Here is an 11584-nt window from a genome sequence, read left to right as displayed (position 1 = left end):
CTGCGCAAAGTATAAGTTAGATTACTACTTGCGTCATTGGCGCTTTACTGAAAACTATATGTGTCTCGAACAGTCTTGGAAAGCATAAACAAAGTCAAATTGAATATTTGATATATAATGATATTAATCGTTGCAAAATCCATCAGTTCAAGATTTTATTTCATTTTAATTTTATTTTCATTTTCAATGCTGTAAGAACTGGAAAAGAAAATATCTGTAATATAACTCGTTTTCAGTGAAGCGCCAATGACGCAGTAGGCTATTGGTTTTTACAGTTATTAAGGAAGGGGGCAGTATCCAAACTCTTGTTTGTAATGAAATTATGTTCGTCTTGAACAATTTTAGAAAGAACTAATAAATTAAACTGAATATTTGATGTACAATGATATTAATTGCTGAAAGCTCACCAAAATTTTACTGTAAATCTAATGTTTATTTTCGATAATAAGTACAAAAGAAAATATTTTTAATAAAATTCGTTTTCAGTAAAGTGCCAATGACGCAGTAGGTTTTAGGCTTTTACAGTGAGAGAAGGGGGCGAAACCCAAACTCTTGTTTATAGTGATTTTTGTTCATTTCAAGCTTGATTTGCATATTCAATTTAAGTTTAAATTCGTTTTAAGATTTGTTTATTCATTTACATTAATATTCATTGTATGTTTGTTCGCATTGATTGTTTATTTGATTTCTGTTCGTTTTGAATTTCATTTATCCTTCAATAGCAAAATATTTTTTTTCGTTTTAAGCTATTTACATATTCAATTTAAGCATTACTCGCTTTAAGATGTATTTATTCATTTATATTATTACTTGTTGTATGTTTTTGCTATGATTGTTTATTTTATTTCTGTTCGTTTTGGGTTTCATTTATTCTTTAATAGTAATTTTTGGTCGTTTTGAGCTTGAATTTTAACAGGTATTTGTATCTGCTGATCTTAAGTTTAAAATGGCCTTTACTTTTCTTTGAAAAAACTTCTTTTTCGGAAAGTTTTTTTAATTAATTTCTAAAAAATGGGTATTTTTTTTCCATTCCTTTACTACTTGGAAGGTAAGCAGCGTACCTCTCGATCAGTTTTCTTTTTCTCTCCCTGAATATAATAGTCTCATACTTGTCAAGTTTTATTTTGCGCCATTATAGGGACCCTTAAAAAGTGATATTTTATTTCTTGCTGTTTGACAGTTGAAAATGATCACAAAAAAATTCGGAGAACTACTGCAAACTGATTTTAAATCCACAATTATAATAATACTTACTACTTCCTAGCTCTTATACCCCCACCCCCCTTAATGCACAAAAATACAGCACAATATAAACATTTACGCTATTTCTTAGAATGGAGCGATTCTTCTCTTCTTATCAATTTATTAGCTTTCGCTGTAAAATTATAAAGAAGAAAAGAGTCACAATATAAAAAGAATGTAGTTCGAATGTATATTTACCCATCTACGGGGGTGGGGGTGGGGGGTGAAGCAGATCGCTCTTAGGAATGATGTATTTAGGACTGTTTTAAAGTTGCTTTCAGAATTTTTGGTAACAATTTTCCAATAAAGAACAATATGCTCATAGAGTCCCTTTGAGGGTTAAAAAATAAAAGTTAAAAAGAAAGTAATTAGTAAATATGGAAATAGCATAAAAAGATGCATAGACTAGTGTGTTTACCTTCTACCTAGCTCAGTAATGGAAAAAAAAACAACTGAAAAATATCTTGGTGACTTCCTTTGCTCGAGGGGGTGTCCACTTTTTGCAACCAGGTGTACACCTGAGAACAGCATGTTTGCTGCACAGTTCCGTCACGTTTGACACAGCTATCGCTATACCTGAGAACTTCCGCCACATTTTGTGCCCTCTACCTCGTGAACGTGATTTCTGAAAGTTAGTGCCCCCTTGCCTTTGCCGATACTTTAGTAGCTTTAAAAGTCTCCCCCCCCCTAATCTCTCCTATCAAATATTTTACCTCTTTTGAAAGAGACATATCTTTCAGTGCTTGATAGTGGGCCGTCTGATGAATTTCCTGTTAAATCCAGGCATCATTCTGGGTTTGTCCTTCAAAAGTGCCAAAAAGCGATATTTCTTGTTCTAAAAACTGTCTCATAAGACAGTGGTTCTCAAACTTATTTATGAACTATATCCCTCTTTACCCACAAAACATTTTAGGTATCCCTTCTCAGTTACCGATACTAAGTAAACTATAGCTAAAACATAAATAAAACTGCCTGTTTTAGACAGGGTCGGATCCAGCACTTTTTTTTAGGGGGGGGGGGAAAATAGGTTGATCCGATAAACTTGCGTTAGGAAAATTAGCGCAAAATTGCGATAATTAAGTAAATTACACTACTTTAGACTACGTTAGGGGGGCGCCCCCTCGCCCCTCCCCTGGATCTGGCACTGGTCCTAGAGTTAAAGGGTTGTTTTTATTTATTTATTTTTTGTTGGTCGGCCGCGTACCCCCAAAAAAACTTGACTTTTTAGAAGTGCCCATATAATGGGAAAGTACCCCACTGTCATAAGATAACAAACATTTCCAGAAACAATCTTCAGTAAAATCAACTTATTATCAGCTAAAATTATATTTCAAACATAAAGCAGGGAAATTACCGCGATTCCTTTCTGGTCCTCAGATCTGCAATGAAAAATGCCTATAAGGTATATGTTTTAGACCTTGATACAGAAAGTTGTCATTCTTGTCCATGTGCTTTACCATTAAATGTAAACAGCTAAGCTGAAGGTCGTCTAAAGAGGCATAGAACCTGATAAAGATGAAAATTACTGTAAACAAAATGCCTTTTATTATGTGTTTCAATTCGATTTTGGCCAGTTTGTCTTGAGCTGTCAGAGAAGCTTTGGGGTAAAGCAAAGCGTAAAATCCAAACTAGGAAGATGATGCATTTTGTAAGTACTTTTTTGGAAGAATATTAACAGTGTAATATCCATTGACTATTACAATAATCCAAATACAGTGTTCGCTATCGTGACACTTGCACCCCATCCAATGCCTCCCATTATGGGGCCAAACATAGCCCCATATATTATATTTATTGATAAAGGTGTAGAATAGCGGCTCCTCAGAAGGAGACATGTTGAAACAAAAAGAGATACATTTTTAAAGCGCTAATTTTATGATTAAAGTCTTATTTGTGATAGTTCACGGTAAAATTCTACTTTAGCTACTCTTGACTATCTTGGAAAGGGGTTAGGTTATGAAAATGAAACTTTCAGACATGGGTCTACAGGCTAAAGTATGTCCCGGGAAGGTATTTTGAAGTACCTACCTCCACTCCTTCTCTCTCTAGAGGGTCCTGACCTTTGATGACCTTTAAAAACCTATGTGTTTTAAAAGTTAAACCTTGCAAAATAGATCTTCTGCTTAAATGAAGTACAACAAAACTGTTTTCAGCTTAACAACTTTGTTCAGTCCCAATATATAAGGTTTTAAAGATATGCGGATAAATTTCCTAAATTTTGAAAAAAAAACATCGATATGGCTTAAAATCTACTCAAATAACAGGAATTGCTCTTTCAGAATTAAAGCCAGAGAAAAAGGTACGGATAACTGAAAATTAAAGTAAAATGTTGTTTTGTCAGAATTTCAATAGGTATAGGACCTGTCATGTAGGCAAATTTCAGGACTCACCAGAAGGAGAATGAGTGGAGGTAGGTACTTCAAAATACCTTCCCGGGACATACTTTAGCCTGTAGACCCATCTCTGAAAGTTTCATTTTCCTAACCTAACCCCCCTCCAAGATAGCCAAAAGTAGCTAAAGAAAAATTTTACCAGCATTTTTACTGGGGGGAGCAAGAGGGGTCGGCATTTATGTATTAAACGTACTCTTTTATATACTGCTAAAGAAGTCAAGTTTGGTTAATGCTAATGAAATAAAATAAAATAGGATGAATATATAATAGTTTAGAAGCAAATTTGGGCTATAGGCTATATTTGCACATTAGGGGGGGGCAAAGTATACCATATTTTAAATACGTAACCTAACCTAGGTACCTCCCCCCCTCCTAAACCCCCAAAAAACAACAGGTTAAATATCGTAAACACAATGAAAACCCCGCTTTGCATTGCATGACTCTATAGCGGTCTCTTAAATTAACCAATCTTTAGCAGGTTTTTCGTGACTGGTTTCATTGCGTTATGTAAAAGAGTACGTTTAATACTTAAGTACCGAGGAGTCTATAACCGGATGGTTAAGGGGCATGGGCTATATAATAATTTTTCTCCAAATTATTGGGTGGGGGGTAACTGCCCTCTCGAAATGATGCCACTGGGTATATCAAACTAAAAAAAAACAACGGAATTCTTATTTTATACTATAAAGCACTTAAATATTAATCATTCTTCTGTTTCCTTCCGTAATTATTCACGCTTTTAAGTCATTTAAAATGTTATCTTTTATCCGTTTATACAACGGATCTAACAATGGAAACAACGAAAAAGAATGTAAAGGTCAAGAATAGCAGCTTTTCAGAGAGAAAGGTATCCTAGAACAAAGACACATTTTTAGATTGCTAATTTTATGATCATTTTTATAGTTTTGCTCATGCTTTTGACAGTTTATCCCCAGCCCCCCTCTAATGATGTTATGTAACCCTGGACTATACAAAGAAAAACGATGTAATTCTTACTTCATTATATGCAGCAAGGATCAATGAATCATTTTTCCTTTTCATCCATTTTTATCTGTTTTTATATCAGTTTTCATTCTCAATTATTAGGTTAGTTAGGTTAGTTTTATGCGTAGCCTAAGCCTATATGAGACCATTAAAGGAGGACTGTTAATGAATTGTCAAAAACGTGAACAAAATCGTGAAAATGACCATAAAATTAGCAATCTAAAAATACCTCTCTTTTTGTTCTAGCCCGTGTCCTGAAGATCTGGTATTTTTTACCTTTACCACAAATAGATATATTCTTAGGGCTATAAATATGTCCATCAGGGGTGGGCATCGTCGGGGTAACGACTATTATGTTGAAAATAAAAATAAAATAAGGAATCTAATGGTACTACTTTGATTTGTTAAGATTTTTCCTTCTGGAGAGCTGCTGCTCTACCCCTTTAACAAGTTTTAGTAATCATGGCTATAGCAGTAGCTGTAACCTAGTAAAGAGCAAACCACAGCCCATAGTAAGCAAAATTGCCATCTGACACTGATTCAGGAATGGTAACTTATTTTGGTTCATCTTAAAAGTAAAAGTTTTATTGCGAGAACAAATTTATGGTAGTTTTTAAAAAAGGCTGAAACCGCTCAAAAATGACGTCGGATCAAAATGAAAAGTGTACCATTGAATCAGCATGGTTGAAAACCTTGAAATGGGGAATTAAAAGTCCTACACCTTGAACAGCAAGGAAAATGACTTTTTTGCATCGGTAGCACTGATGTGTCTCCCTTTTGTTTCTTTATTTTCCACTGCTAGCAGGTTACCAGAACATCATAGAGAGATGTTTAATGACTCGTTTAAAACCAATTTCTCATATCTACGTGCTTTTTATAAATTCTAGCCATCTGCAAGTGCCAAACGGCGCTTTTGGTGCCATGTCTCAAGTGGAAAAGCTGGGGCTATTGGGTTTCCAGAAATTCGTAGGGACATTTATAATCGCTCATTTGAAATTTATTGTTCATATCTACGTGCTTCTTATCAATTCTGCCATCCGTAAGTGCCATATAGCACTAAAAACGGCACTTTGGGTACCACTTCTTAAGTGAAAAGGATCAGAAGTATAAAACGGTACATTGGCGAGGAGTACATTGGTGAAGGGCGCACACTGCTTTGGTCTGGTGGTCAACAGAAACGAGGAGGCGTTGGCCTAGTGCTTAACAGTCACCTCCGCAAAATTGAACGAGTTAGGTGGCTCGATAGGGTATGGAACATGGGTATCCTCCGGTCCTTTAAATTATCACCCCTGTCCAAACAGCTTGAGTCCCGCTCGTTGCGTTGGTACGGTTATTTACTTCGTCTACCCACTGAAACACCTGCCCGACTAATATATGACTTCGGTCCTGCTGCAAACGGCTGGAAACGCCCCAGGGGTAGAACACGTATGAAATGGGCGGATATCATCCGCGATCTACTCACAGCGTGGGGCATTGACCCCAGCGAAGCTCCTACCCTCGCCCAAAACAGGCCACTCTGGAGACGACTAACTGCGCTGACGTCTGGTTCCCTCTACGCTGGCGACGCTGCCGAGCAAGAGCTTTAAGTCAAGTCAAGTAAGTTATTGTAATAATTAACGCTCAAAACCATTAACTGGAGGTTTACAAGAATCCTCCCGTATACTCCCCCTTCCAGCCTCCTTAGCAAGTTCCACAATCGTTTGCTCACCAGCATGCTACTGCAACATTAGTAGGGCTTGCGGGTTACCAGAACATCATAGAGAGATGTTTAATGGCTCATTCGAACGGAAATTAAAATGACTAGCGCTCTTTTTAAGTGACCAAGAAGATTTGGTGGTAGCTATCTCCCTTTCCTCTGCACCTCCTCCTAAAGTCGTCCGACCAAAATTTTGAGATAGCCACTTTCTTCAACATAGTTGAAAAGTCCAATAAATATGCTTTTGGTTATGATATGTCCCTCCATAGTCCCTGGGGAAAGGGGTTTACACGGTATCAGGCGTACCGGTATCGCACGTATCAGTATCGGATGTTTTTTCAATCATGGTTTTGGGCTTTCTATATGATTTCTAATTAAAAATGAACAAAGATTAATTTTGAAAATTAAGGTTTTCTGAGGGAAGTAAAGAGCGAAGTTGAAAGTTAAAACGAAAACAAAAAATTATCACTTCACAGCCTATCTAACATATACCGATAAAACTAGTGCGAATAAACCAGCTGGTGATATTTCCCTTTGCTTGTAGGATTATAGAAAATTAGCGCTTTACTGAAAACAGAAAAGTCGAGTATAAAAAACAAGAATACTGATTTAGGAGTCAAATGTGAGTACGTAGCCTCACAACAAAAAACTAACCTATAACGCTTTTCATAGTCTTACACGAGCTGTGATACAAAAAGGGGCTTATAAACCTCAAGTTCAAGTTTTTCAACCATGAAGATTATGATGGTACCCTTTCCATGCTTCCCAGCCCTTTTACTCCAGAACTCAGCTAGAATTCAAACAAAACCGTAAAATGTCAAGTAAAAAAAATGCGTGGTTTAGAGATAGCTTCAACAAAATCTATGGAATAAAGTTAGGGTAAGGGATGGGGCACTGGTCTTTATGGTCCCTGCTGGCAGTACTAATCTGTTTTTAAATTCTACTTTATCACGCTATCATAAAGTTCAATATGCCACAAAAATGGTCATCTTTTTTTCCAGTTCTGGAGTAGAAGGGCTGGGAAGCATGGAAAGGGTACCATCATAATCTTCATGGTTGAAAAACTTGAACTTGAGGTTTATAAGCCCCTTTTTGTATCACAGCTCGTGTAAGACTATGAAAAGCGTTATAGGTTAGTTTTTTGTTGTGAGGCTACGTACTCACATTTGACTCCTAAATCAGTATTCTTGTTTTTTATACTCGACTTTTCTGTTTTCAGTAAAGCGCTAATTTTCTATAATCCTACAAGCAAAGGGAAATATCACCAGCTGGTTTATTCGCACTAGTTTTATCGGTATATGTTAGATAGGCTGTGAAGTGATAATTTTTTGTTTTCGTTTTAAGTTTCAACTTCGCTCTTTACTTCCCTCAGAAAACCTTAATTTTCTAAATTAATCTTTGTTCATTTTTAATTAGAAATCATATAGAAAGCCCAAAACCATGATTGAAAAAACATCCGATACTGATACGTGCGATACCGGTACGCCTGATACCGTGTAAACCCCTTTCCCCAGGGACTATGGAGGGACATATCATAACCAAAAGCATATTTATTGGACTTTTCAACTATGTTGAAGAAAGTGGCTATCTCAAAATTTTGGTCGGACGACTTTAGGAGGAGGTGCAGAGGAAAGGGAGATAGCTACCACCAAATCTTCTTGGTCACTTAAAAAGAGCGCTAGTCATTTTAATTTCCGTTCGAATGAACCATTAAACATCTCTCTATGATGTTCTGGTAACCCGCAAGCCCTACTAATGTTGCAGTAGCATACTGGTGAGCAGACGATTGTGGAACTTGCTAAGGGGGCTGGAAGGGGGAGTATACGGGAGGATTCTTGTAAACCTCCAGTTAATGGTTTTGAGCGTTAATTATTACAATAACTTACTTGACTTGACTTAAAGCTCTTGCTCGGCGGCAAGAAATCCGCCATCAAAAGAATCCGCCATCAAATCGAAAGATTCGGGTAAATTAGGTTTAATCCAAATAAACCTGGAGCTTTAACATACCTAAATGTAAGGCCTTATGTCTTATGATGTATAAAAATCTAATAAACTCAGAGTTTTAAACTATATTTATCTACATTTTTTTCAAAACTATACTATTCTCTACATACTAACCCTAGATGTTTTATAATTAAAATAAAATACTTTAAAAAAGCAAATAAATCTGTCTATGTAATTCCTAAAAAAGCCCCATTTTTGCCTGTTATTATTATAAATTTTTCTCTATTATTATTATTATTATTATAACTGTTTGGCTCCTAGTGGAGCTTGTCTAATTTCTGCTGAGCGAACGGAAAAAATTTTTACAAGTCATTGAAATCTTTCTTTCCCTCTATCTCTTTCACCCTCTAGCTAAATCTCTCTCTTTTTCTTCTTATTTCTTGATTTGTATTTTGTTAGTATCTTCCACCTTCTTTTCAGGGCATGTGGCCTTCGTAGGTATAGGTGCCCTGCATTTTTTATATGATTTTTGTTGGTGAATATATATCTATTGTGAGAAAAGTCCAGACTGTATCCAAATCAATTCACAACTTAAGTCAAAATCAAAATACTAATGACTTAAAACTAAACTTGATTTTAATTGTTTTGTCGTTGTCACGTACGTTTTTTACGTTTTATTATTTTACGTTTTGCTTTTTATGTTTTATTTCCTACTATCGTAATTCGTCTAGCGGCTTGTCTTATCTGGTAATTAAGAGTAATAATGATTCTTGATTTTTGTGCAATAACGTGAATAATGTGAATAGCGCTAATAACGTGAATAAGGTGAATAGCGGTAATAACGTTAAAATAGAGCAGAATTCGATTCGCCAATTCGATTGATTCAGAAATTTGATTAAAGTTTCATCAGACTTCGACTAATTTTATACAACCAATTTAGGATAAAAATTGCATTTTGTATAATTTTCTTTGATATTCTGGAGAAGTTATGGAGCTTGTTGGATGAAACTTTTTCAGAATTGGTATTTAAGTTAGGAATTTCTTATTAAATATTGATTTATATCAAATATTAAAGAAAAGTTGTCCAGGAAGCAATTTTTAAGAGCAGGTGCACATTAACAGCAACATTTAACATTTAACAGACGAAAACAACAAAACAGCACTCCTCATTATCAGATGCTCACATATTAGATGCTCAGGAAACCTAAATGTCTCCCAGGGAAAAAAGGGAGTTTCCTAGTTCTTCAAGGTTGGGGGACTGTACGTCTGCTTTTTTCAACCCTTGTGATTCCCCCAATTATGCACTTTTCATATCGATTCGACGCCATTTCGAGGGTTTCTAGGCCCTTTTGTAATTGTACACATTCGTTTTCGTAATAAACTTTTACTACTGAAATTATCTGAAATAATAGTTACCATTTCTGAAGTGCAGTTTTCAGTATTCTAAGCCACTTTATGGTTATGATGGCTTTATCTGGACAAATGTAGAAAAAAAGACGAAATAATTGTCGATAATCAAGAGCTTATAATGTGCCATTAAACATTTTTCTGTGATGCTGCACTTGTAGTTGTTGTTAAAACTTTAAACTGGAAGCGGGTCACCTCCCCGTCTTGAAAATCAAAGATCTTCTTTCTGCATGGGTGTGACATTATTTTTACATTAAGTTTTGTTTTTTTTAACCGTCAGGATTATCAGGGTATTGCAATATCTTAGACAGATGTTTAATAATTCCTTAAAAAGCTGTTGCTCATGTCTACGTACTTTTTAGAAAATTTATCAACTGAAAGTAAGGAAAGTAAACTGAAAGTTTTTTCAACTGAAAGTAAGGAGCAACATTAAAACTTCAACGAACAGAAATTATTACGTATATAAAGGGGGTTGCCCCCTCCTCAACACCTCGCTCTTTACCCTAAAGTTTTAGTACTTCTAAAAAAGCGTCTTATTGTTCTAATGAAACGGCCCTTGTGTTTCAGGAGTCATTATTAAAGAATTGGGGGAAAATTCAAACTTTAGCGTAATGAGCAAGGTGTTGAGGAGGGGGCAATTCCCTTTATATATGCAATAATTTCTGTTCGTTATAAGGTTTTAATATTGCTCCTTACTTTCAGTTGAAAAAAACTTGTTTCTTTTATTTAATTTCTGATCGTTTTTTAAATAATGCCAGGAAATCTTACCCCACCTCCACGGAGAAACCCCCTCCCAACGGAAATATCCTCTAGACAATTCGATCCCGGAGAAAATTTACCCTGGACAATTACTCTTAACCACTACGCGTAAAACTAAGGCGAAAAAAAAAAGTAAGACATATAAAAATAATTTTGTGTAAGAATTCTGGCAAATTCGCCTAGTGTGCAATTTCTCCTGACAAGATAACTCCTGGAAACTTCCCTCCCCATGGAAAATTTCTCATTGGAAAAACCCCGAGGAGAAAATTTGTCACCCCCCCCCCACCCGAAAATGTATGCCTACATCCCAATAACAAATACTATGCGCAAACAATGGGCAAATTTTATAACTAAAAGACCTTTCCCCTGGGGATGTGAGGGGGTATGTTACACCCAAAGGCATAGTTATTGGGCCTTTCAACTATGATGAACAAAATGGCTATCTCAAAATTTTGATCAGACGATTTTGGGAAAAAGGACGGGGAGGAGGGCTAGTTGCCGATTTTTTCGGTCACTTAAAAAGGGCACTAGAACTTTTAATTTCCGTTTGAATGAGTCCTCTCCTGATATTCTAGGACCAATGGGGCAATACGATGATCCATGGAAAAAAACATGCGTCCGTGATTTTTCTTCTGGCATAAAATACAAAATTCCGCATTTTTTCAGATAGGAGCTTGAAACCTATACAGTAGGGTTCTCTTATACGCTGAATCTGATGGTGTGATTTTCATTGAGATTACTTGACTTTTAGAGGCTGTTTGCCCCTTTTCTCAAAAATCAGGGAAATTTTCTCAGGCTTGTAACCTTTGATGGGTAAAACTAAACTTAATTAAATTTTAAAATTCGGAGTTAGCATAAAAAGCCAATTCTTTTGATATATCTATTGGTATCAAAATTCCGTTTTTTTAGAGTTTCGGTTACTATTTTAGCCGAGTCGCTCCTTACTTACAGTTTGTTACCACGAACTGGTTGAAATGGCACCAAAAAGGTACTTTTTGGTGCCATTTCTGAAACGAAAAGACTGGGAAGCATAGCAAGGACACCGTTTCAGTCGTGTTGATTAAAAATTCTTATGGAAAGGTTTATACCCCCCCCCTTATTATATGCTTTCCCTCTCATGCCCCTTAGCAACCGACAACTAAAAAAGCTTTTTGAAGAA

The 11584-nt window shown here is 35.9% G+C and overlaps 1 long non-coding RNA gene across 1 annotated transcript in view; it reads left to right on the top strand.

The window, feature by feature from the left end:
* Positions 1-2780: 2780 nt before the first annotated feature.
* Positions 2781-11584, top strand: part of LOC148954290 (uncharacterized) — a 34729-nt gene continuing 25925 nt past the window's right edge. Inside the window, exon 1 of the long non-coding RNA XR_016141571.1 lies at positions 2781-2890. This is a non-coding gene — a long non-coding RNA (uncharacterized LOC148954290). The remainder of the gene's footprint in view (positions 2891-11584) is intronic.

This window comes from Artemia sp. Qi Xiang Cuo, chromosome 3, assembly GCF_049724085.1.
Source record: "Artemia sp. Qi Xiang Cuo chromosome 3, ASM4972408v1, whole genome shotgun sequence".
Classification (NCBI taxonomy): Eukaryota; Metazoa; Arthropoda; class Branchiopoda; order Anostraca; family Artemiidae; genus Artemia; species Artemia sp. Qi Xiang Cuo.
This window is presented reverse-complemented; position numbering and strand designations above follow the sequence as displayed.